Genomic DNA, 25,817 nt, shown 5'->3' on the forward strand with positions numbered 1-25,817 from the left:
GCTTGAACCCATAGTCATTAGGCTGGCTTGACTTCTCCAGTCTCCTGCATCTGTGAGTGAAGCATTGAAACTGGAAATTGAGAGTGATTCCTTTCCCCAGCTACCATTCTCAGACAGCACTGCTCAGTTGTGTAACTCCCTGAACACATTAAAATGTCTTTCCCTTCCTGTAAGAAAAGATTTTCTTTTCCTTTCCTTAAGACATTAATTACAGGGTCACTGACTTTGGGAGATTACTTGTTAAATTGAGTTGCATCCTGATATCCTATATTTTATTGGGATGACCACCCATCTTGACACCCAGCTTGGGCTTGACCTAAGATTGTCTAACAATGAAATCATGACTCTTTAAAAGGACAGGATGAATGGCTGCTCTACAGTGATCTAAGATCATTGAACAAAGCCACAAGCACTCACCTTTCTCCAGCTCCTGGCCATATGGACCAGCTTCTACTTTTGTCTCAACACCAACAATCACAGAGTTGCATGGGGAGTTAAATCTACTAGGTGATCTATCAAAAAAAAAAAAAATTAAAACATTGCAAATGTCTTCTTGTTAGGGTAGTTTTAAGCTGGATAAAATAGAAGGACCGAATCTTCCACAACTGTGATTGTCACCACAAAAAAAGGTCACAGGAGTAAATGCCTGCTGTGGCATAGCAAGGTCCTGGTGAGCTTTGGGAGAACTAGCATTTCCTCCTGGAAATGGAAATTCCCCCAGGAATGGACCACAGGAAAGCACAGGAGAGCTGTGAGCCTCAGATCATGCCAGTATCTCCAGTGTACAGAACTCTCAAACCAAAGAATGGCACTCATCACCTGGCCCAGGTAGAGGCTCAGAAGGAGCCACAGAAGGAACTCAGGCTTGTCTCACACCAGCAGTAGATTCATGTGGCAAAGGGCACACAAACTGGTTCCTGGGTTCAAAAGTCTTTCACATCCCGTGCTTTCACATCCTGGTCTCTGGTTTTATGTGACACTGGATCCATTCACTGGATTGCCATAAAGCCTCACTATTCTACTGCCCATTATCAAATTGAAGCAAGCTCTCTGGCATTTTAAATTGAGAGATTTTTGTAAAAGAAACCCAAATATCAACTTTTCAGTTTGTGTTTTGAAGTTGATGATAGACAATCTCATAATTTAGTAGCTATGACCACAATGTGATTTGATACAGAAATTCAGCCTTCCTGATGCTTAGTGGAAAAAGCAGTGGAAGAGATTTCTATTTCCCCACCTGCAGGGAGGGGCTGAAACCCCAGGGCTGGTGGAGACAACCCGTGGCTACAGTTTGGGATCAGCCCAGTGTCCTTGCAGAGTCGTGGGTCTGGCTGGGGCATTCCTTCATCAATAGGCACCATTTATCACCAAGATGCGGCTGGGTTCCAGCAGCGACAGAAGGAAAACACTGGCAATGTTTTCATTAAAAGGTACGAAAGATTTGCAGTGTAGCTGACAGAGGCCATATGTGACCTGCTCAGTGTTCAGCAGGGCTGATAAAGAGCAAAAGGAGTGTCCTGTGAAGGTAAAGCTATACCTCACCTTAATGAACAGCCACTCCGGGGTAGGAGGTGGGAGAGGACGATCAGATTTCCTCTGACCTGGAGTTCAACTTCTTTGGATGCAACCAAGAGTGGCTGAGATAGCAAGGTAGCTCAGAATAGAGAGAGTGAGAAAAGAGAGACCCTTTTTTCCTTCCTTAACAGAAAAGCTTGGCCTGGGGCTGTTCCCAAGCTGCCAGCAGCAGCAATCTGCATGCAGACCACTGTGTTCTGCATGTCACAGCAAAATCCTAGCAGGAAAAGAACCAAGATGAGTGCAAAAATGTCTCCTGTTGTCACAGGTGGAAGCATTTTAGAGGTGTGGAGGAGCAAGAGGTACCCATTTTCCCCCTGGCAACTTTGCATGCCAATTTTACACACCCGTGATCAGCCGTGGCAGTGGCCATGAGGAGTATCACCAAGGCCTTGGCAGACAAATTAAGTTCCCCATCCCCTTGGGCTCTGTCTAGAGTTCAGAGAGCTGCATCTCCTCTTCTCATCTTTTGTCAAGGACATACAGAAGTGCTATAGGACTGTTGGCAGAAATTAAGACAGTTTCTTACAACAGGGAGTCTGCTATTCTCTAATCTCAGTCAGCACAAGGTGCCCATCAGTCCTGTTCATCTTCCTGCTACTCTTCTCATCTGCCTGACCTGCTGTGTTTTGCCTGACATGCCTTAGTTATGTATTTACAGAGTGTTTCATATTTGGTACCTTTTATTTCATTCTAGTGTTTTCAGCTGCTACTGTGAAATCACTTTTAAAAAAAAAATCTCACTGATGTAGCACAGGAGAGATGGTCTGTGCAATCATACCAGGCGTAAAAGAAGGAAACAAACCTCAACCTTTCTTCATGCTGTTGGAAAACACTTGAATAAATCCAAACATTTCCTCAAAATTAAACCAGAGGTCAGGGATAGAGGAAGAGACTCGAAGTTGCTTCGTTCCCTGTAGGCTTGAGATCAGAGTAAACTACAGCTTGCTTGTAACACCAGGCACTGACACAGAGCCAGCTCTGGGGTGGCACTTGGCAGTGCTCAGTCCAGCCAGACCAGAGGCTGCAATTCCTCTGGCTGGAGGCATTTGAGAGCCAATTCACCTGCCAGTGCCTGGGGGCCTGGTTACAACAGTGCTACACAAACAACACTGCAAATGTTTTATCAATTAGGCACGTGAACCACAGAGAGCTGAATGTCCCCACAGCTAAAAGGGTAATATAAATAACTATATTTAAATGTTATTTACTGTTTTTTTCAAGTAGCAGGCCTTCACAGGCTCTGTGGTTTCACAGAATTTACGTGGCACTTGTTCAGGTGTGTGGGGGAAGGTTTGTGTTCCAGCATCCTGACACCCTCTGCTTGTATATCACTTGTTACTCACCTCGCTCCTGCCCTCTGCTCGCCTCCTTCACTGCCCCATCTGTGCAAAGGAGGCTTTGTAGAGCTGGCAGGGTCGGTGATTAATTACACAAAGACAAACAGAGTTAATATTCTTCCTGGATAGAACTAATTACTCAAGTGTTTGCTTTTATAAACCTCAGATTGATTGTTTCAGAGACAAATCAGTCTAATTGAAAAGACCGTTTGTTTCCAAGAGAGGAAAAATAACATGTTTGTGTATCATGGACTGGGGGGGCTTTTTTCCCTCTCCTTTTCAAAAGGGAGGCAGTGAAAGAGTTGGTGCATATTGTTGCACCCTCGCTGGACATCAGAGTGGCTGTGCCTCAGCCATTCCCAGATCATTTCCCCTTTCTCACAAGCTGTTATTTCTCTCACCAGCACTTTGTGGAGGATCATGGGGTGTGAGGTGGAGGGTGTGCACATACTGAAAAGCAGGCCCAGCCCAACATGCTCAGGATTTAGCTGAACAAAGGCAGGAAGAGAGAAGGGGCACAAGATACACTCATGTCTTTTTCTTGTATGTTCTCTGAATCAATTCATGAAGCCTCTCACATCTGGGGAACTGAAAACAACTGGTATATCATTTCTGCTCCAGTGCACTCAAAACACTTTACTGCCTCTCTGCTGCCCTAGTCTGGTGTGTCACCTCCTACTCTCGCCTCTCCTTGGCACCTCACCATCTCAGAGCACTTTGAACTCCTTTGTCTTTCCTTGCAGCCAACCCTCTCTGATGTCTCCTTTCACTGATGTCTCCTCTGACCCTTTTCATTTGTATTTATTCTTTTCCAGTAGATTTAAGCAGACAGAATTGGATTAGTGGAGCAGCCATGGGACAAAAAAGCTGCCTGGGTCCCGTAACAGAGAGCACTGACACATGAGACAAGGTACAGCAGAGATCTGGCATGAAATGCATGCCTGGCCCTTCACCCCTGAGAAACCTGGCCCAATGGACTGAAACAAGGAACTGGAAAAGGGACTGCAATTCAGAGGAACCTTGAGTATTGTTACACCAAGGTGTCCAGGAATGCAGGCTGGTGTCTGGCTTCAATCTCCAGCTCCTGATCCCACTTACAGTACTGACCTGCTCTGCTAATGTCTGCATCACTGTCCACATGGTCTTTTGGGAGTGAAGGGAAGAAGTTCTTGCTATGGAATTGGGCTTGTGAGTGAGCAGGATACTTGCAGGCCATTCAGTTCAGGTTACTCTTAGCCAGGGAGTTACACTGGCCATGATAATGCAGGAGGCAAATGAAATTCTGCTCCCTTTGCCACGTGGGTCAGCAGATCACTTCCCATTTTTGGCTCCAAAAATCTCTCAACAGAGATGCACCCCATCAGTTTTCTCCCTTCTGTCTGTCACCTGAGTGAGACTGCAGGACATGAAGGCCACCTTCCGTTCTGGCTAGAAGTAATCAATCTTAGATTATCATTGCTTAGTGTTGACAGAGACAAGGGAAAACCACCTCCAAACAAACCAGCTGCACAGAGTGGGGCACCGAGGGACAGGAGGCATTTCCAAATGAAGATGATGGAGCAGGAGGCTGATCTGAGAGTGAAATGGCAAAACAGCCCTAGGAGCTCTCAGAGAAGGCATGAGAGAAACACCTGAGACCAGGCAAGAGTTACTCATCCTGGAGGAGAAAACATGGAGGCTTTGCAGGCAGAAGGAGAACCATATGCAAAGAAACCATCTCCCACTGCTAGTTTTCAGCTGCTTGTTTTCAGCTGTGCTTGGGAAAACACAGCAAAAGGGTCATTCTTCATAAATAAACACTCATAGCATCCTCTGCTTCGCCAGGGAAAATAACACTGCAGGCATTTGCTAACTAGCCATGTCTGAGAGGAACAGAAATCTCACTGCTGGATTAAGCTGGGGAAGAAGTGGAAGGAAATCCCAATAAAACAAGTCTGGGCCGGTTGCTGTCTAACTTTCTTTTTTCTAAAATAAAAAAAGATTTAATTCAAATTTCTCCATTCTCGACTACCACCAAAGTCAGGTGAGCATTTTGCACCTTGAAAGAATACAAACCATAAAGCAAACACTTTTTCAGGAATGTTCTCATCAGGCAATTAGCCAGCCCTCTTGTTAGGCCATGACAACAATCACGGCATGCTGCTGCCTCCTGCACTTCGACTTAGGACCAGAAAGCCCAGCAGTACCCTGTAAATCCCAGCTCTACTGACAGCCAAAATCAGGAGCAGCTCATTCCCCTGGGAAAAAGATTTGTGAGAAAGATGCTGAGCTTTCCTTACCCATATGCTTTCTGTTCTCACTACATCCATGCCTTCACCTGCTTTTTGTTTATTTCTGTCACAAAATTCATGTGTGAGAGCCTAGAACTGAGAAGGATTTTCCTTTTCCCTTCCCCATTTCCCCTCCCTCAAGAGAAGACACTTCTAAGTATTTGAGCACTTTCTTACAAAGGGCTTTTCTCCAACTCCTGGCCTTCCCTTGCTGTCCCTCCCTCTTGTTCTGGATGAATTATATGGTGTCAAGTGTCCACAGCAGCCATCCCTGCTCCAGTCCAGCACTTCAACGTGCAGGAAATGCACGGTGGAGAGGGAAGAGTGCAGAGAGAAAGGGAACTAGTGGATATTAAAAATTGCTGACCCTTGCAGTCATTAATGCTGAGAGAGGATATATTTTTCATGTGGGAGGGCTAGGCAATTTTCACAAAATTGGCAGGTTGTTTGGTGATCAGGCAGAAATTCAACTGCAATAACATGTTCTCCAGTTTCCTAGCTGAATACCAGGAGGTCTGGAGGTGAAGCCACAAAGGTTGACACGTTTGATCAAACCTTTCCTGCTCTTGGCAGGGGTTATTGCTCTGAGTGTGATATACATCGTTATGGAGGTAACAACAATAACTTGCCTGCTTCAGTTTCAGGGCTGGTTCCACAAAAAGCACCTGCTGGTACTGCTGTAATGGAGAAATGCTGCAGAGCAACAGCCTTTCCCCAGGCTTAGTGGGAGCAGTCAATGGAAATTATTTGAGACATCTGCTCTTTCCCTGTTTCACTTGCAGCTATCATTTCTTATTTCTAGCTGCTAATAACAACCACCAGTCTGATCAGCAGTAATTCCTCTCTACGTATTGCAAAGAAAATCAGAGTATTTTTTTACAGAAAAAAAGCAAAGGACAGTGAAAAGCAAAGGACAGGGAAAAGCAAGGCTTGCCCAGCACCACCCAGTGATCCAGTGGCATACAAGCAGATCTCACAAGGCCTGGTTCACAGATTCACCAACAGAGCCCAGAAGAAATGCTACCTGACAGGAAATGTTTCTTAAGCATGCATGCACCTATACACAGATGGCAAGGTAAAAATTGCACTTAATATTTGGTAGCAGTGCTGAAAATTGGTACATGCCAAAATGTTTTCCAGAAGAAGCCCCAACTTTCACTGTCAAACAATGATTGAGCCAGTCATCCTTGTAACCATCTCCCTCTTGCTCTCCTTCTTCCTGACACCCCAGTGACCTCATCTCATCACTGGATGACAAAAGTCAAACCTCAAATATGAAGAGTTTTCCCAAGTGTTTCATGACAAGAGGTTTGTGGAGATTAACATGCCTGAAACCAAACTGACTTCACAAAAATCAGGCTGCAGTGCTCTGGAATTTACTACACAAATACACAGCCTTTCTGCAGGTATTTCATCTTTTTTATTTTAAATTTATGGAGGAGAGGAGAGGAGAGGAGAGGAGAGGAGAGGAGAGGAGAGGAGAGGAGAGGAGAGGAGAGGAGAGGAGAGGAGAGGAGAGGAGAGGAGAGGAGAGGAGAGGAGAGGAGAGGAGAGGAGAGGAGAGGAGAGGAGAGGAGAGGAGAGGAGAGGAGAGGAGAGGAGAGGAGAGGAGAGGAGAGGAGAGGAGAGGAGAGGAGAGGAGAGGAGAGGAGAGGAGAGGAGAGGAGAGGAGAGGAGAGGAGAGGAGAGGAGAGGAGAGGAGAGGAGAGGAGAGGAGAGGAGAGGAGAGGAGAGGAGAGGAGAGGAGAGGAGAGGAGAGGAGAGGAGAGGAGAGGAGAGGAGAGGAGAGGAGAGGAGAGGAGAGGAGAGGAGAGGAGAGGAGAGGAGAGGAGAGGAGAGGAGAGGAGAGGAGAGGAGAGGAGAGGAGAGGAGAGGAGAGGAGAGGAGAGGAGAGGAGAGGAGAGGAGAGGAGAGGAGAGGAGAGGAGAGGAGAGGAGAGGAGAGGAGAGGAGAGGAGAGGAGAGGAGAGGAGAGGAGAGGAGAGGAGAGGAGAGGAGAGGAGAGGAGAGGAGAGGAGAGGAGAGGAGAGGAGAGGAGAGGAGAGGAGAGGAGAGGAGAGGAGAGGAGAGGAGAGGAGAGGAGAGGAGAGGAGAGGAGAGGAGAGGAGAGGAGAGGAGAGGAGAGGAGAGGAGAGGAGAGGAGAGGAGAGGAGAGGAGAGGAGAGGAGAGGAGAGGAGAGGAGAGGAGAGGAGAGGAGAGGAGAGGAGAGGAGAGGAGAGGAGAGGAGAGGAGAGGAGAGGAGAGGAGAGGAGAGGAGAGGAGAGGAGAGGAGATCCCTACTGCTGTTAATCCATTGAACAGGCAGACACCTTGCAGGACTCATATTTCAGTTTTTCAAGCACAGTGTAGTGCTTTGCACCAAGCAAACCCCCTCCAGAATATCTACAGAACTGCCATAAAGAAGTCCTCTTTCCAACCCTCATCTCACAGCAGAATGAGAGAAATTGGTAACAGAGAAGACACACCATGATTTTTTCTCTCTTTCTGTTGCATTTATTTTCTGGCATCCTATAATACCATTCTATAACATTGTGTGATGTGCTGAATGCTTTTCTGTGAAAATAAAAACATGGAAATATGGTTTTTGCTTCAGGAGAGAAAAGCAGTTGATAGGAGCATTTTGTGGTCAGATATGGCTACTGTAAATTTTATTGAATTTGAAACAGACACTGAGAGGCAAATCACTTTGCAGATGTCAGGGCAATTTGATCTGCAAGGAACCTGATCCTACAAGTTTCTGCACTGCACTGACTTTCAAACATTAGGAAATTTTAAACATCTGAAACAGTCACTAGAAGTTAAATGTTATTGCTTATTGGTAAGCTCAACCTTGTAGCCCACAGAAAGGATTTGAGGATTTGACCAAACAGGCCAGTCCCTCAGCCTAGGTTTAGCTGCACTGTCCAGTTTAGAGACAAAAACAATATTCAGATCAGAGTACCACTGGTCAGGACAGACAGATCCATACTGGTCACTCTGGTCTGTGGCTGAATCCTCAATATGCTGTGTGACTGGAGGCATGTTTGGCAATGCTGCTAACGCAACAGGTCTCACCCCAGCAAGATATTTTTCCACCTCTGAGATGTTGAGAGTTTTAGCAATTATTCTTTTGAGGTCCTTCTGAGACAACAGACAAAAGAAAATTATTATTTAGGGTAACCATATTTTCTTAATTAAAACTTGGGAATTTTTAGAGTCAATATTTCTCATGACTGCAAAACAGTCTGAATGCCCTTTCTATGGTCTTCTGAAAATGTCAGCTTTCGATTATGCCTCAACATATATATATTTCTCAGAGAAAGGACATGGGGGTTTATTTTGCCAAGTAACACCACATTCTGATGAGGTTCATTAATATAGCTGATGGGAAAAGGTCATCTTTGTCCCTGCACTAAATACCATTCTTTTGACATTTGGATTTCAGCCTCTACTAGGGTCAAAGAGAGAGAAAAAAAGAAAACCACCAAAGTCTTAGAGGATGTAAATACTTTAAAAAAAAAAAAGTTTCTTTTTTTTTGTTCATAAATCAGAACAAACCCTATAGTGCACACCTACACAGCTGCACATTCAGGAAAAGGGAGACTGACTGGGCCAAGGGCATGAGGTTTAGATTTCCTGGGAAGTACTAAAGGAGTTCTTTAAAAAGCAGCCATTTATCTTCACCTGAAAAAAAAAAAAAAAATTCACAAATTTCAGGACACCAAACTAGAGGTTCACATTGACCCAGTGAATCAGAATCTTTGACTCAGAATTTCCTTCACACACATTGAACAAATCCCACTTGAAGCAGATGGGATCAGACTGGAGCTGCAGTGAAACAGCTGAGCAAACAGGAATTTTGGGGATGCTTTCTCACATCTGTTTCTTGCCTGTGCCTAATGAGGATGCTGCGTGCACCTTTCTCAAACACCTAAGGTCCTGCCCTGCTCAGGGTTGCACCTCAAACAAACATTGTTTTGTTACAAGAATTGAACACAGATTATGTTGAAATCAGTTAACAGCAAAACACTTGCATGAGACAGATTTTCTAAAGGAAGCTACTGAACAATAAGAAAAACAAAGTTTTGTCTCACAAGAACTGGGCCAGAGCTAGACAACTGCAGCATATTAACTGCAGCTTGATACTATTTTCTCTCAGCCTAAATTTTCTTGAAAACCAAATTGAAATACTGAAATGAAAAGACTAGGAGTTTATTAGCTTGATGTAGCACAAGTATTCCTTCTCAGGAGGTCAAAATCTGGAGGTAATAGTTTTAAGCCAGAAAATCTCTTTGGGGGGTAAGATTGTAGTAATTGTAGAGGATTTTTTCATAGCTTCTTAGCATGAAAATATCCTGCCATTACGTAGAAAGCAAGGCTCTACATCAGCAGTTTATTCCAAGTTATTCTCTTTTGACCTGCCTCTGAGTCAAGCCCCGAATTTAATGTTCAATGTTTGAATCATGCATTACAAGATAAAACAAAGTCCCCAGAGTCCTCCAGTCCACTACAGCTATATAAAAATAAAATTATTTCAGGCAGAGAAGTCACAAACAAGCCAAACACAACAGGGCCATAACATGCAGCCTGACACTGTTGGCTCTAAACAAACAAACAATTGCACATTCATTTTGACAAACATCTGAAGAGCTGCACTACACAGAGAGAAGAGTCCAGGGGCCAATATTAATTCCCAGGCAAGTCCATTGGCTTTGGTGGAGTTACTCAATAGCTTGCAGAGCCATTGTGTGTCTCACTTCCAGCAGTCTCCAAGCCCATCTGAATCACATTCTTCTGCTAACCATTTCCTCTCCCCCTGCACAAAAGCAGCCCTAACATAGGGAGCAGCAAAAAGATCAGGCTTTGTTATCTTTTCTGCCTGCTCCAATATTTCAAGAGCTTTGGGGGCTTGCTAGTTCCCTTGAACAGCAGCCATTCCTTGGTTTATTTGGCATAAATTATACAATTATGTTTCATATCATCACAAGGCATCCGCAAATGAATAGCAGACACCCCCGCTGCACTCAGCCTGTTTAAACAGGATGCCGGCAGAGGAAAGAATGTGTAATACAATGCACACTGCTTCCAATAGCAAAGCCCTTTTACACCTGCAAAAATAGAGCTGGGCCAGGCTGGTGGTACAGACATTGTCTCTTCCAGCTACATGCCCTGCTGGTGTACCAGCCAATGTTTTCATTATGGCTTGGTGTGCTGGCCTGCCTTCTACAGGGGACTCATCCCCTACCTGAGTGATTAGCCTTGTGAAAAGGCAAGTAACAATAGAAAGCAACAATTTGTTGTAAAGACCTTGCTGGAGCTACACGTTTCACTGAATAACCCAGCAAAGTTTCATGGAATGAACATGCTGCTGAACCTGACCCTCTGGTAGCCACAGAAGCAAAAAGCAACTCGTTTCAGTTCCTCCACTGTGAAATTTGCTATAAATTAGGGTTCTAGTGTCAGTAGACTTCAGATTTCACTGGCCAACTCTGTGTCTGAGCTCTGGTTGAACATTTCTGTTTATAGTTCAGGTGCAAGACATAATCCTCAGCTTTCATCCAGGATCACTTTTGAGGCATTCTCCTTCATCACATCAGCTCTCCAGAAAGCTTCAGCAACCCTTCTTTTCCTCTCTGGGGAGGTCTGGAGCAGCTGTTGCAAATGGGGTGGAGTCGGGGAATGAGATGGACCATCTTGGACATTCAGATTAATCATCTTGGACAGTGAGCATCCTTTTAAATCTTGCCTGGTTGCTACCAGACTTTCTGATCTGGTCCTTAAACAGGCCATGGCTGCATGCTCTTGTTCAGAGGAATAACTCACCAAATCCTGGAGGAAAGCTCTCAAGAAAATAATGAGGAACCTTACCCTATTTTGTGTAGGAAAAGTGCTTCCCCAACAGTAGCCATGTCAAGAAAAGGTTTTGTGTATAACTTGCCACGAATACACTTAAGGAGAAAAAAAAGCCTGAAGAAACAGGAATTCTCCAGGCACTTCCAGATGGGAGGATGAGATGCCCCATCATCAGCTGTCAGCTGTCATTGGATGATGAGACTTTGATATTTAACACAGACCTTTAAACCAGATGCAGCGTTAGATTAAAAACTATAAACCTGTTTAATTATTTGGCATTATGCAAGGAACGGTTTGTTTAATTAGAAGGTATTTGGCAACTTGTTAGATTGTAAAATGTTTGACAATATGCCAGTCAGACCCTCCAAGCGATAACAGCAACATCAGACACGTCCGTGTTGTACATTTTGTGCCGCATGTGTGGTACATTCTTCAGTGGAGCCATTCCAGAGCTGAATTTAACGGCTGGGGAAGGTGTCAGATGAGCAATGCAATTATTTTGCAAAATAGCTACTGCACAAACAAAGTCAGTGAAGGATTTTTTGAGGCTAAATCCAAGGAGGACACCTGTAGTTTTGGTCCTCAGGGTCTCCCACTCTTACCATCTCCACTGGAGTGCTTGCCCCACACACACTGGGAAACTCTTTTTTACAAACCCTTCGTACATGACTCAAAGCACCTCACTTAAATCAGACTTTTAATGGCTGACTGTCACATCCAGTTGAAAGAGATGGACAGACAAAAGACATAAAGATAAAATGCTCCTCCTACAGTGGAGGTTTTGCTGTGATTGCCAGTGAAGGACGAGACACAGCAGGATGGGCAGCAGGAACCCACCCAGACATGAGAGAGCCATCCTCACCTAGGCATTTCTGCTCCAGTTATTGTGCTCCCTGCATGTGCTTTAAAAAGGGAATGTTAAGTGGATACCAGCACGGTCCTTTGCCTTTTCAGTGGAGGCAGCCAATTTCATTGCATTGAACATGGTGATACAAAAATAAACAGATTGACAACCCAGTAATTTCACTGATTGGAAATGTGAAAGGAGCAGGCCTTTTAGGGTTATATCAGGTAACAAAGCTTCCAGCTAGAGAAGCTTTGTGTATTTTTTTTCCTGATCATTCAGAATTCATTCTAGCAGAGAGAAATGGTAATAATGAAAAATACATTGACAGAGCTGCTCAGAAAACATGTTTAAAATAGGCAAATTTTGATTCAGCTTGGTTCAACAAAACTTTCCGATTGCAGCAACTACATTTTTGGCATGAGAGGACTAACAAGTAATCATTTTTATTTATTTCCTTTTGTTCTTTAAATTCTAAAATGTATGTGTCAGTGATAGTGTTCTGATTTGCTATTTGAACATGAATATACATCAGTCACTGCAGTGCATTAATGTGTGCATCCTCCCAAACTTAGCATTATGTTTTAGCATTGAATGGAACACATTATCTTGAACCAATTCTGAATAAAGACACTTCAAAATATTGAAATTCTTTGCAGACTGGAAATTTTGGTGTTTTTGTCAGTTTTTATTAAAAGCACATATGAGCAAACTATCTAAATCTTTAAAAATATATTAATCTGGCCCAAATGAAGTTTCTCTTTTATTTGCTATCACACAGTTGCATAATTATTTTTTTAACATTATTTCCTAACACTTTTTTTTTGCTCAGTAGGCTAATAAACCTGATTCCTACTCCTGCTCTAGGTTACCTATTGTGCTCTCAGAAAGTCACTTCATTGTTCTGAAGTGACATTCAGTGTTGCATTCTCCACCAGGAAAATCCTACAGCTGGGAGACTTAGAGACCTTGAGAGATGATACCAGCCAAATATTCCTCCATTCTGCTTTTAAGACTTACAAGGCAGAGTCTCCAAATCCAGGCAATCTATCCCTGTGGTGTTTTTTACATCCCCTTAAAAAGTCTTTCCTCCTGCCTAACCCAAAACCACCACTGCAGCAATTTAAGCCCACCACTTCTTGCCTTATCCCCAGTGGATAAGGGGAAGAGTTCATTACCTCCCTCTTTGCAGCAGTCTTTAACATATTTGAAGACTGTTATCATGACTGTCTCATAGTTGTCTTTTTCCTAGACTAAACAATCCAACTTCTGTCAATCTTTTTCACAGAAGTTCTACTCTCAGTCCTTCTCATCATCTTTATCATTTTCCACCATTTTCTCTTATTTTGTAGCCACCATCACACTGTCATCTCTCTGGCACCTTCTTGTTTTTTATCTTTGCAATGGGAATAATTTTTCTCAAGGTACACAAGCACCAGCTGGCACAATTCAGGCTTTGGTGATGGGGCACTGCTGTTACACCAGTAAATAAGAGCAGAATGCAATGAACCACTTTTTCAGAATGCGAAAACAACGTCACCTCAGCCATAGACCTCGGGGCTCCATGTTAAAATATGGAGAGATTAAATGCCAGTCACCTCAAGCTGATCATTGGCATGAAAGGTCTTTTTGCTTTGCTTTTTGGTTGTCTTTTTTTTTTTTTTTAATTTTATTTCCAAAGAAGAATTCTAATGAAAAAATGTTCAAATGAGGCCTATAAGCAAAACTTCTCAAGAAGCTGGTTGCCTCTGAAAATATTGAGAGGCATAGTTTTCAGGTCATAATAGTGATATTTATTTTATTAAAATCAACTGTTTGAAAATCTGAAATTGCTGGAAAAAAAGAATGCCTAAGTATATGGAAACCACCAAGCAGGTCTTTAACTTGTGGTATGCATGCTATTTCCATCTGTGTCACCAGCAACCATTCCAGCAAACCACTCTGATCTAGTATCATAAGTAACAAACTTTACCACATTTATTCTCTTCCTAAAAATACTTCCCAGAATCACCATGAAGTGACAGATCTAACACACCAGGGGTGACTAACATTTATGGTGTTCTCTGCACACAAGAACACAAGGTGTCTTATTATATAAATCTGGGCTGTTTTCTTCATGCCCCATAGATATCTGAATAAATACAACTTAGAAAGGAAGATAATTTTTTCAGCACAAGTCTTAGTATGGAGATTTGGAGCAAGGAGGTAAATATTTATTCCTACATTTACTTTTTGGAAAGCTGTCTCCATAAACTGTTCCAGGCTGCAAGTTCCTCTCTGAAAGCTAATTTCAGGCATATCTCAGATAGTTTCAGAGTGTGCTTTTGTTTCAGATAAGGAATAAATGCTTCAGAGACTTATCTGTGTCTCTTCTAAAGGTCTTCAGTTTGCAAAATTAAGCTGTAAGTATCTTGACAAAGAACTTCCTACACCTGATTTTTTTTTCTACTTTTCCTTCCACTGAAATTAGAAGAACAGTATTTAAGATTATTCCTACAGCACTGTCTTTTGCTAAATAAAACATAGAAATGCAAGAGAAAGCAACTAACCACTGGATATTGAAGAGAATACATGGAGTTATGGGCAAATTACCCCAACAGACCTGGTTTAGTGACATCCAAGAAACTGGGGTCCAGGAGAAAGTTAGTTTAAGGCAAATTGTGCAGGAGGTCCTGCACAGGAGGGTCACTGTGACAGTCTCTGCATTTCTTTATCCCTCTGTGGGGCCACGCTGACAGCAGAGATTCTGCCCTTTGTTTATTTTTGAATAATGCTAAAATATTGACTTGTTCACCTTTTCCAACAATTCCTGTCGTTCCAAAAGCTCCAGAGCACTGGTGTGCTCAGAGCAGTGTCCACTGAGATTATGGGCAGTTGTGACCCATTGTTGTGCCTTCACCCAGACATTGGGCACTCCAGTACAAACCAGGCAGACACAGGGTAACCAAGCATCTTGCTTTGCTGAGTATGACTCTCTTAAATAGAAGTCTTCAATGTTTATGCTAAAAATGAATTCTGTTGAAAAAAAAAGAGCACCACAGGCCTTGGGAAAAGAGTAAACAAACAAGCCAACCAAGACCTTTAAATCTGTTTTCTGAAGAATCTTGTCTTGCCTTATGGATGTTGTGTTCCCTCTGATTGCAACATTAGCAATGCTGCCTGGAAATTTCCCTTTTCTGCTGGCAGCTTTGTGCTGGATCAAAACCTCCTGTCCTGATGTGACCTGAGCTGCAGGTCGACTGAAAACAAGAAGCTCCATTCATTTCTGGGTGTAACTGGCAACAGCAATGGTAAAAAGCAGGGTGGATCCTCAAGTTGGCATCTAAATAGTTCCTGCTTTCAGGGATCCACTCTCAGAGATGATCTCTGAGGAGCCTTCTCAATGCAGCCAGCTGGTTTGAGAAGGAACTGTGGGAATTTCACTGGCATTCATTTAGTCATCATCATTGTTTAACATTCTCAAGGGTTTGGGACCTTTTGAAGATCTCACTCTCTTTGTGAGCACAGAACACATTAAAAACCATAGTCCCAAAGAGCAATTGTAAGACAGAGACAGTTCTTTGCAATAAAGCTAGTACTGGGAAATACTGAATCTGTGAATATAGTACTGACGAGGTTACATACATGCTTTTACCCTTTAGTTTGGACATCTTCAGCTCCTACAGATCCCTGTGTTTTACTGGTGGCCAGTACCCAGTGCTTCTTTGCAAAGATGATCAATTTGGCCAAATGCCAGATGGAGAGAAAACTTTCCCTGGCATTACTCACGAGTTCTGCCTTTCTCCTTTGGAGCATCCTTCCCCTCCAGCCAGTGAGGCATCTTACACAGGGAGTGGGGCAATTCAATGGGAAGTCAAGGGGAGAGGGCTGGTCATTATCTGTTCACCATCCCAATGTCAGAGAAGACCTCCTCTTCCTCCGGCTCCTGAAGGGTTTCTGGTAATCAGCAGGACCTTGTGCTTTTCCTCCTGGCATCAGCAACTTTCCCCTTTTATCACATTTGTTGCTGACTCCTTCCAGTCTGCTGCTCTTCGCAGCTGCCTGCCAAAACCAATATTCTCACAGCTGCCAGAGGCAGCTTAGACTGGCACATCATAAAAGGCAGCAAGGGCCATATTTCCAGATTAAAATAAACCCAGCCACTTCAGCGCCTTCTGACAATGTGTTTGACATGCCTGTGCTGTGGCCTCACTCCTTGGCTCTGACAGGACACAGACATGGCCGTGGCAGCTCACGTGGGCACCTTGCTCCCCTCTCCATATGCCCAGCAGGAGTGGCCCATAGGATGACACAGTGCCACAGACCTAATCCTGCTCCTCCCTCACACCTGCCTTCTTTCCTTGGGATTACAGAGGGCTGTAGTGGAATACCAGATTGTTGCCTCTGGTAGAGCTTCTCTCCTAACATTTCCAGGATTAAATGCATGTATTGTTAATGTATTTTTTGCTGCCTTTTGATACTGGTAGGAATAGGCAGGGACCTTGGTCATTACAGTACAATACATTTTATTTTGGAAGAAGGTTATTCTCTGTGTCGACCCACAGCTGTAGCAAAAGGGAAGGGCATGTCTACACATTCCCAGCCAGCACTACATCCTTGTTTTCTGATAAAAAAATTATGAAACTGGCACAGAAGATTGCAATTCCAGAAGACAGGAATTCCCAACCCAGGTGGTCCCTTCCCACTCACTGTTCCAAAGAAAACTTTAGCTCGTAGACAATGTCTAGCAGGAAAAAACTTCAGTGCAAAATAAAAAAGAGCAAGCATTGGGCAGAACAGAATAAACAGTGCCTGAACTTTCTGCTTTGGGTGAAAAATATACTCAGAGGCTTTGAAGGTATAAGGGCTCTTTGCTTTTTTACTTAAGTCAGTCAGTAAAGTCATTTGAAATACTCTGGGGGAAGATCCCAGGTCATGTGTTTATGGGTCACTGAGGGTGAAAACACAACCTTAAGTCATAGGGTAGCAATCAGTGTTTGCTGAAAACTCACCTTGCAAGGACCCCAGCTCCCACATGTCCCTCAGCCTGCTAAAAAATGAGGCCACAGGGTGTGGCACGCACTAACCCCTTCCAAGGACCAGCAGAAATGTAGGGATGTGTCTTCTATATGTTTCTACTTCTGATGCCACGAAGCAGGCACAGTGTTTTGGGGCAAATGCCAGGCTGCCCAAGTGCTTGTTTCCCCAGATTCCTTCCTCACTGCTGGTCTCCCCATTGTCACACTCCAGATGAGTTGCCAGGTTTGCAGCATCCCTCCCTTCACCCCATGCTAGGATGCTTTAGATACAGAAGATGGTTTTTAGGGTCACTGAAACTTTACAGCCACCAAGAAGCATTGTTCCAACCTCTAAACTGCTACTATCAAGAGGCTGACATCAGTGCTGCTATGAAAATCAAAATCAATCAAAATCCACCAAAATTTGATCCAAGGAAATTAAAGATTGCACCATGTCTGAAGATAGAAGCTGCTTTTTAACATAGCATTGCTGGTAAATTATATTTAAGGACATTTCTTTCAGGCACAGTAAATGGATCTAATCAAGAATTCTTTTAGGTCACCCACATTCTGCCTCTCTCTATACCTCTTAATTTTGGGGAAAATCTTTGAGGATTTGTGTTCCCTGTCTCTTCTGAGGGTGGGAGACATATCTTGTGCTAGGTGCCTTATCCATTCATAGCATCTTTATAAACTGATGGTGGGAATGACTCAAGTATTTTAGTGGAGTTTAAATGGTGCAAACTTCCTTATCAGATGCATCTTCCTTACTCAGAGCCATGTAAATTCCTCAGATTTTAACACAGTTATAAACCAGTGAGATGAGTCTCTCTCCAGACGTGCCTGTGTCTATATATTGAGCATGGAAGGAGATCAAACATTGCCTAGATTGGATGTCTAAATTTTGCCTGGGTAAAGTCAGTGCCAGTGTGAAAGAAAAGGCTTTCATCAATTTCATCTGTGGAAGCCAAGAATATTATGGTTTTTAATCTATCAGCTGCCACTTGTATGCTTCATTAGCAAACAATTTTCTACTCTGTTTTTTTTTAACTTCTTGGAGCTGTTTCTTAATTTTTGAGTGAAAAAATTTTCCCATGAGAAGTCAGGGTGTCATCTCATTCAAAAGTCTTCCCTATGAAATGGTTGCTTTTCAGATGATTTTTTCTTTGCCAGAAAAAATGAAGATAAAATATTTCCCATCAGTGTTGCACTCTGTATCAGCCAACATGTTTCTCATTGAAGATGCAGCTCTGAGTTTGTTGTGACCTTGTCTCCTCCTCAGCTGAATACTATCTCCCCCAAAAAAGTTGGAGGACAAGCAGTTAGTCAAATGAGATGTCTGGATTCCTTATCTAACCAGGACAGCAAGCAAAGTTATCTCCAAACATGCAGGGATCTGTTGTATCTGAGCTGTGGTGTTCAGAATGGAAGGACTTCCACTCTAGGCTGGCTCATCATTCTCTCATTTTAGAAGACATTTTAGGCAACAACAGCTATAAGAAATTAATCTGAGCCTCCTATGACTGCAATGTTCCAGTGTCAGGATTCTCCTTACATTTTGATGAGAAGTAATTTAAGTCTGATAACACCTTTTATTCCACTGGGGGAAACATTGGTACTCTCCTCTTCCGCTCTGACATGGGATGAAACAACTATGTGAATTTCCCATGAGCCAGATATTTTTTCCCATCCATTGATATTTTTTATGCAGTGATTCTATATGTAGAGTTGTACAAGAAGGAAAGATTGCCAAAAATATCAGCTCTTCCCAAACAGCATGACAGATACAATATATGCAATACAGATGGAAAACAGCACAGCGTGGACACTTTTATAGTATGAAGATTCTCAGCACTGTCAAAAGCAGAGTGAAAAAACAATAGGCCTGACTTTCCTCCCATCTGTCGTGGTGTAAATCAGATATAAATCCAGGAGAGCTGCACCTCTATAAAACCAAGAAGTGAGATGAACTAAGAACTGGACCCATCTCACCTTCTAATCCCTGCAATCATTCAAGTTAGCACCATGTTATAGACAAGCTTTTATGAAAAGCAAGAGGAGAAATGGGCTTAAGTTTTATGTGGAAATTGGAGGTTTGTATAAATTCTTGTCCTCCCCTTTTTATATGCTTACAGCTTCTGAAACTTAGCAAATATAAGTTACAAAACTAGATATTCTTTCAGGAAAGGGTTGCAGCACCTTCACAACAGAACACCTAATCACTGCTGTACAGGTTCCTCCTCGTCTTGTTTCTCCCTGCCCTGTATACTACTGAAAACTCTTCCTGACTCTCAGCCTGTTATATTTCTTAACCTACCAGAAATAAGATGTGAAATTTATACAGAAGCAACATAAAAATATATGACTAAGAAGGAGAGAAATAGCTGTCTGCAAAATCATGACTAGTCTGCAGAAGATGAAAACAGTATAATTATTCACAGTCTTTCAACTCAAGGACAGGAAAGAATAAAACAATTTGGAAAGTTGAAGACAGCTTAAAAAAAACAAAAAAGGTGGTTTTTCATTCAGCTGTGGAAAAGCTTGTCACAGGAGCTTGTGGAGAGTAAAGTTTAACAACAGCTCCAAAAGTGGTTTTGGGGGAAAAAAAGCCCAAATCTACCAAGAAATGTTAAATGTTCAATTCATCTGAATTGTATCATACCAGAGCCTGAGGGGTGTTCTGGATAAATATGCTGCCTTTACCATTATCCTGGACATTGAACGTGGGCTGGAGGGATGGATCAATGATTGCTCTTGTGTCAATCCATGGGATGCAGCCTGCTGGGGCAATGTCTGCATCTCCTGCTCTGGGAACAGGAGATGACTCCAGAATCCACATGTTCTTATAAAACAACTCGTGCCTTGTGTTCATCCCCAGACTTCTGGCATTGCTTGTTGCCTACCCAGCAAGGCAGTGGTAGGAGACCTGGCTGAGTCTCAGGTTCACATGGGAGCTTCCTCCCTTCCTTCCTTCTTGATCTTGTCAGTCCCACATCCTGCTCTCAGCTGCAGAGCGCCTCAAAATCCTTTTGACAGCCCTTGAAGGCTGTGGTCCAGAACCCTAGCATTTAATTGTAGTGCCATCAGAGCCATTTAAATCATGGATAAAGAAAGAACAAAGTGAAATCTGCTCTCTGAGCCCAGCTGCACATATCATAGAGGGGTTTTACAGCCTAAGCCCCACGGGGCACTGCAAACCCTGGTTGAGTCAGGAAGCCAGAAGATGCTCTCCACAGGAGAGAGTGCAATTGTAGTATACAACCATCTGGATGCATGCAGAAAGAAACAAGGCAGATGAGAAGAAATATGTGGGACATAGCTAGGGGATGAAGGCATTAAAAACTGGCCCAAGCAGGATTGCAACAAATTACCCAGTAATACAGCATCATCAAAATGAAATCCTTCTTGAAAGAGAGTAGAGAATAGGATTGGAGAGCTCTTTAGCTGTACATGCTGGGGGAAGGGCCAGATGACTGACTTTGCAATGCCTAAAATCAGACATCTGTTAAGGATTGGACGTGACAAACTCTTTGTTGAGAGTTAATGAGGTCACTTGAAATGGTTCAACATAATAAATTTAATGAGGCAATAAAAATAATTAGAAATGGCCTGGCTTGTAAGAGTTTGGATCTGAACTGCCTCACAGTTCAGGGCTATTTGGACTGAAGGCTTTTGGCTTGGCCCATTACAGAAGGAGAAGTGAGGAAGTAAACTGGAATTCATATCTCTCTCTGTCTTTTAGGTGGTTGAGTGTGCATCCGGGGTAGAGTTTAGACTGCTCTAATTTATTTTTAGGAAGCACTGAAATCATACTACATGTACAAAAACTTCATTGGTTGAATATGTCAAAAGGAGCAGATACTTAGATCCTGTGATATTGAAGACACCAAAATGCTAACAGGTAGCTGGGAGGAAAGATCTGAGTCTAAGAACCATTTGGCATCAAATCCTCTAAAATTGGGATTTGGCTGTGTAAAATGTACCATGTAATTCACTCTTCAGAAATTGCAAATCCATTAGTGTCTACCCCTTAATTACTATGTTCAATGGCTTAAAAGTTTTTCAGACTCTGGAATTAGATGACAACACATCTTAGAATTGTCTTGTGTGAGGAGATATACCCATCTCACATCTAGAACTCTGCTATGGTCTGGCAGCAGGTACCTAAACACAGCTACCTAAAGCCTTGGAGACTTGCGAGCCATTAATACTGGTCTTAAACAGAGCAAACTCATGTTAATATGATGATGTGTACTGGTTAAAGAACTTTTGTGGAGTGGTAGCTCAGATTTCCTGAAGGTAACCTTAGACCCTGTATCCATCCCCTGGGATTAATGTTCTGGTCACAAAATTGTTACCACTGCTTTGTTTTTTAACAAAAGGCAGGCCTATTTAATAATCTTTGTGGAAAGAAGACTTAACAAATTGTATCCTGAATGGAGATATGTCTTTACAGCAGGTTGGTTTTCTTCTGCAAGAAAACGTGCAAGGAGGGAATTGGATCTGCAGGCACGCAGAGGGATCTGCCACCCTACAATGGCAGAAGACACATGAGTGGTTACCCTCAAGGTTTGAATTACACTGTAAACAAAAGATGAGATTCTCAAAATGCTAAGTTCTAGGTGTCTAAATTAGATACATTATCACCCTGAATGAATACGTATATAATATTATACAGAGAATTATATATGCATTAAGTCAGTACAGTAGCTACTTGCTGGAGAACAAAGTGTTCTCTCATACATGGAACAGCTCAAACTGAAGATAAATGTGTAAACCATGTGCCATTCCCTCACCTGTGCTCTGCAAAAGTCAGTACAATCATAACAACCCTTTCTGGTGTTGCTGTCTAGGTATTGTTATCATACACAGGTAGACTGAGAAGCAGATGAGAAAGAGCAAAAATAATTAACAGTTTGACAATGAGGTGAATTACACACTGCACACACCAGCCTATTGAAAGTGCCTATGCTATTTATGTGGCACAGCCTTCACTTAATAATAAATATCAAACTATTGATCGATTCAAACCATGTGTATACTGTTCCAGCTATTAACACAACTTATCTCATGTTGCATCCATTATGTGGGCTTCCTTCTGTGCCTGATCAAGGCTGGGAGGCCTGGGTTCCCAAGGAAAGAAAGCTGCTTCCAGGTTTTAGTGTGTTTGCTGAAAAAATTGGATTAAGAAAAGTCATTAACACCTCAGCACAATGACTTTTGGATCCAGCTGTTAAGAAAAAGCACAACCAAGGCCAGTGCTGCAAGTCCAAAATCAACAGAAGCCAACGAGAGCCCTTTCATACTCTTGATTCAAAGCTGCTGTGTGTCAAAATCTGCAATGGAGACATCCCCACTCTTGTACAGAAATGAGACTTTGCTGACATCACACAGCTGCCTTGTTACCTTCTACTTATTTACCCTCCACTGGTGTCTCGTGTTGGCTGTTTAATCCCACAGTCTCAACCCTACCAATATCTGCTCTCCCATTCAGGAATACTGACACCGGCAGAGCAGTGGAATCCATGGGATGATGCTGAGTTTAAACACAGAGCAGGTAAATGATGCCACGAGACCTGTGAGCACCAGGGGCAGCAAAGGAAGAACTCAATTGCCTCTGTGCCAGTTCCTCATCCCTGCTGAGAGCCCGTGTATGACAATTGTGTCAGACCAGAAGGGCAGCAAATCAAGCCAATGCTCCACAGGTTAAAAACTAAGAACCACCTATCTTGAGCCCAGGAGCCATTAGATCATTGAATGGAGCACTTTTGCTTATGAGTGGAGCACATGTTATTCTGTCACATCATTTGTAAATCTCGGGTAATGCTGCAAGGTTTTTATCTCCAACCTTTTTTTTTCATGTTGGGTTTTCGACAAGGTAAGTGAAAATCCATCTTGCTTGGCTGAGTTACAGAGCGTAACTTCAAGGGCATTCTTTCATTTCCAACCTTCTGTTGCTTTTGACATAAATCTTGGGAGCTGGACTACTTAGAAAGCAGCAGGACATCCCAGTCAACATTTCCTATTCTTTCCTTTCAAAATATTCTTGTTTTCATTATAAGGTACTCTCAGAAAGGGGAAGGTTTTATTATTTTTTTTAGTGAAATGCTACAAATATGAGGAGATCAAGAGCAAAACCCATGTCAGACAAAATCGTAGCTGCTAAAAGTGATCCATTGAGTTGAGCTACATTTTGCATATGTGTGTATTTAACCTCCTTGTTGCTACAGGATTTTTTGTTACTCTTTCTTCCCCCTCTTCCAAGAGCTGATGGAGTTTTGAGATTCCAAGGCTAAGATATTTTAAACTTCAGTATTAAATGTATGTTTCCTTTGGGATATCCTAGGTAAACTGAATTCTGATTTTCTTGGCATGCTCTGCTAAAATTTTATTGGTATCAACATTTTCTCTGTCTCAAGTTGTATGGCAGCAAAGTTCTTCCTGAAAGTTCAACAAAACCCACACTAAGAAAAAGGTACTATCCCCTCATTATAAACCATTATAAATTAGACTGTAGACACTGGGAAATTATGGGAATTATTCCAATGTGTTCATCTAGATACAAGAATCAAACATGGAATGTATGTATCGGAATCTTGGCTATCATAGTGTTAGAAAAAAACCAAAATATAGAAGAAACACATCCCTTCTAAAGAAATATTTGCATGCACACAGAGATATGCTTCAGCGTGTGAATATCTACAGACATCAGACAAAACATAACTGAAGAGTATCAAAGTGAAAACCCTTCAGAGAGGGTATGACAGAGAGATCTGACATGTCACTCATTTATGATGTTCCCAGGCTGCTTTTTAATGCAGCTGTAATACCAGACTACAAAAGGCAATTTTGAACACAGTGTCTATTTTGGGCATATGCATTTACACAGACGTTGTAAAGTGTGTCCATGAATTTGTGTCTTGTTCTGAGAAGACCCACCTACCCTTCAGTGAGATGTTGTACAGATTCTCACAGTTTCTATCACTGAGCTCTCCAGGCCCTCTGTGATTTCTGCAGCCAGTCATTGGGTTGCTGTGTTTGGTGGGTTTTGTGGTACCACATGTTCTCAAATCAGGCCTTAAATTAAAGGCATAACTACAAGAACCTACATGCATGTGGCATGTGGGGCTCAGAAACAGAAAGAAGGAAACTCAACCACTTCTTCTGTTGGGAGCTGCCTGTGGGAGGCAAGACAGGAGGATGAATTTAGACATAAATCTGTTCTCAGTTAGGTGTCAATTCTCATATCTTTTATCTTTCAATAAGAATATTTCAAGATGTGATATTATTTAAGAATAATTAGCAAATTTTAAAAATAGCAAAAACAAAAAAGAAAAACAAAAAGCACTAACCCCCTCAAACCTAATCAAAGCATCTTAGAACTAAAATGCAGGTAATTAATGGCAATTCATTTGACTATGTAAGTTATCTCACTTGGAAAAGATTTTGAGTTTTGAGGCTGGACTATAAATACTTTACACACAACTCTCTGTATAATCAGTTTTCAGCCGGGATCTGAGTGAATAACTGATCTGTTCCAGCTCACCTTGCCATCTGCTCAGCTGTGCCAATGCTGTCTGCCTTAACATCCTGCTCTGCTGTTTCTCTAAAAACATCACCATTCACTACACCCTGTTAGGTCCTTTCAGAAGGCTCAGTCTTTCAAGGATGCCTTTAGTTAACCTAGTAAAGACGCTGCTTAGTGATTGTGTAGTCTCACTGGGAAGGAGAATTTTTGGAGACCAGACAAGTATGCCTGTTGTAAATTAATTTACAGCCACTGGTGGAGGAAGTGCAAAGGTGTAAATTTGTGGCAGGGAAAGGGAAATTTACTGTATTTAATTTCATTTAGCATAAAGATGATTTTGAGTCATATGCGCTTCTCACGCCTGTGGTCAATGTCTTGGTGGGGAAAGACTTATTGAGTGCTCTTTGGGAAAGGGACTTACTTTCTTATGTAGTGGAAAAATATCTTATTTATCTAATAAATTTCTGTTAGAACACTAATGACATCACAATAGAAAAAATTAGTCATGGGAATTTTCTGGAATGATATTTGAAGGACTTTATAGAAAGAGGTCATAAAGGAATCTTCATAGTCAATGTGCACAATCTATCACATTGAGAATGAAATCTCATGTGTAAGACAGCCTTGGATGAGAAAAAAAGAACCACCTCAACAACACTAGTCATCAAGAACTCTCACTGCCCAGCAGTAGATTCTTCTGTAATGCAAATTGTTCTAGGTTTGTTTCCAAGTGTCAGAGCCATGTGCAGGATTGGATGCTTATGTCTAGATGGCCTCTCACATCAGGACATCTCTCATCCACGCCCTCTGAAAGTTTAGGTGTCCCTAAGTGCTCATGAATGCTCCCTGGTGCATCAACCCTTTGGAAGTCTCTGTTGGAATGGCAAATGAGGAAATCACAAGCCTGCACTATTTATGGAGATCATCTGGTCTCACAGTTCACTATGCAATATGGAAACAACATGTAGCTGGATATCAAAGGCCATGACAGCTGCAGAGGGCCACATCTTTTTCCAATATCACTGCTTTGAGGGGGGAAAAAATGTCTCCTTTCTGAGCTCTTCTCGATCATTGATTTGACTCAGAGCCTGCAAAGAAGGTCTGCAAATCAAAAGGTATCAGTGAATGGTTTGTGAGTTATTTTGTGAACAGAGTACAGACCATTAAAGCCAAGTTCCCTTCTGTTTCTAATCACTTCACCTATAATTTAGTCCCTTTACAGCAAGAGAGAGTACAGAATGAGTGAATGGCAGAGTCTACAGAGTGATGTTCATGAAGAAGAAACAAAGCATTTGGTTGCAGTCAGGCCTGGACTAGGCTCAAGGCCTCAGCTGTGTGGTTGACAAAATACAGGTAGGTCTGAGAGCAGTTAGCACATTCCTTAGAGTGTAGGGAACATGGTTTAAAATGGCAGGAGCAACACGGATCTGA

Source organism: Taeniopygia guttata, chromosome 8, assembly GCF_048771995.1.
Source record: "Taeniopygia guttata chromosome 8, bTaeGut7.mat, whole genome shotgun sequence".
Lineage (NCBI taxonomy): Eukaryota > Metazoa > Chordata > Aves > Passeriformes > Estrildidae > Taeniopygia > Taeniopygia guttata.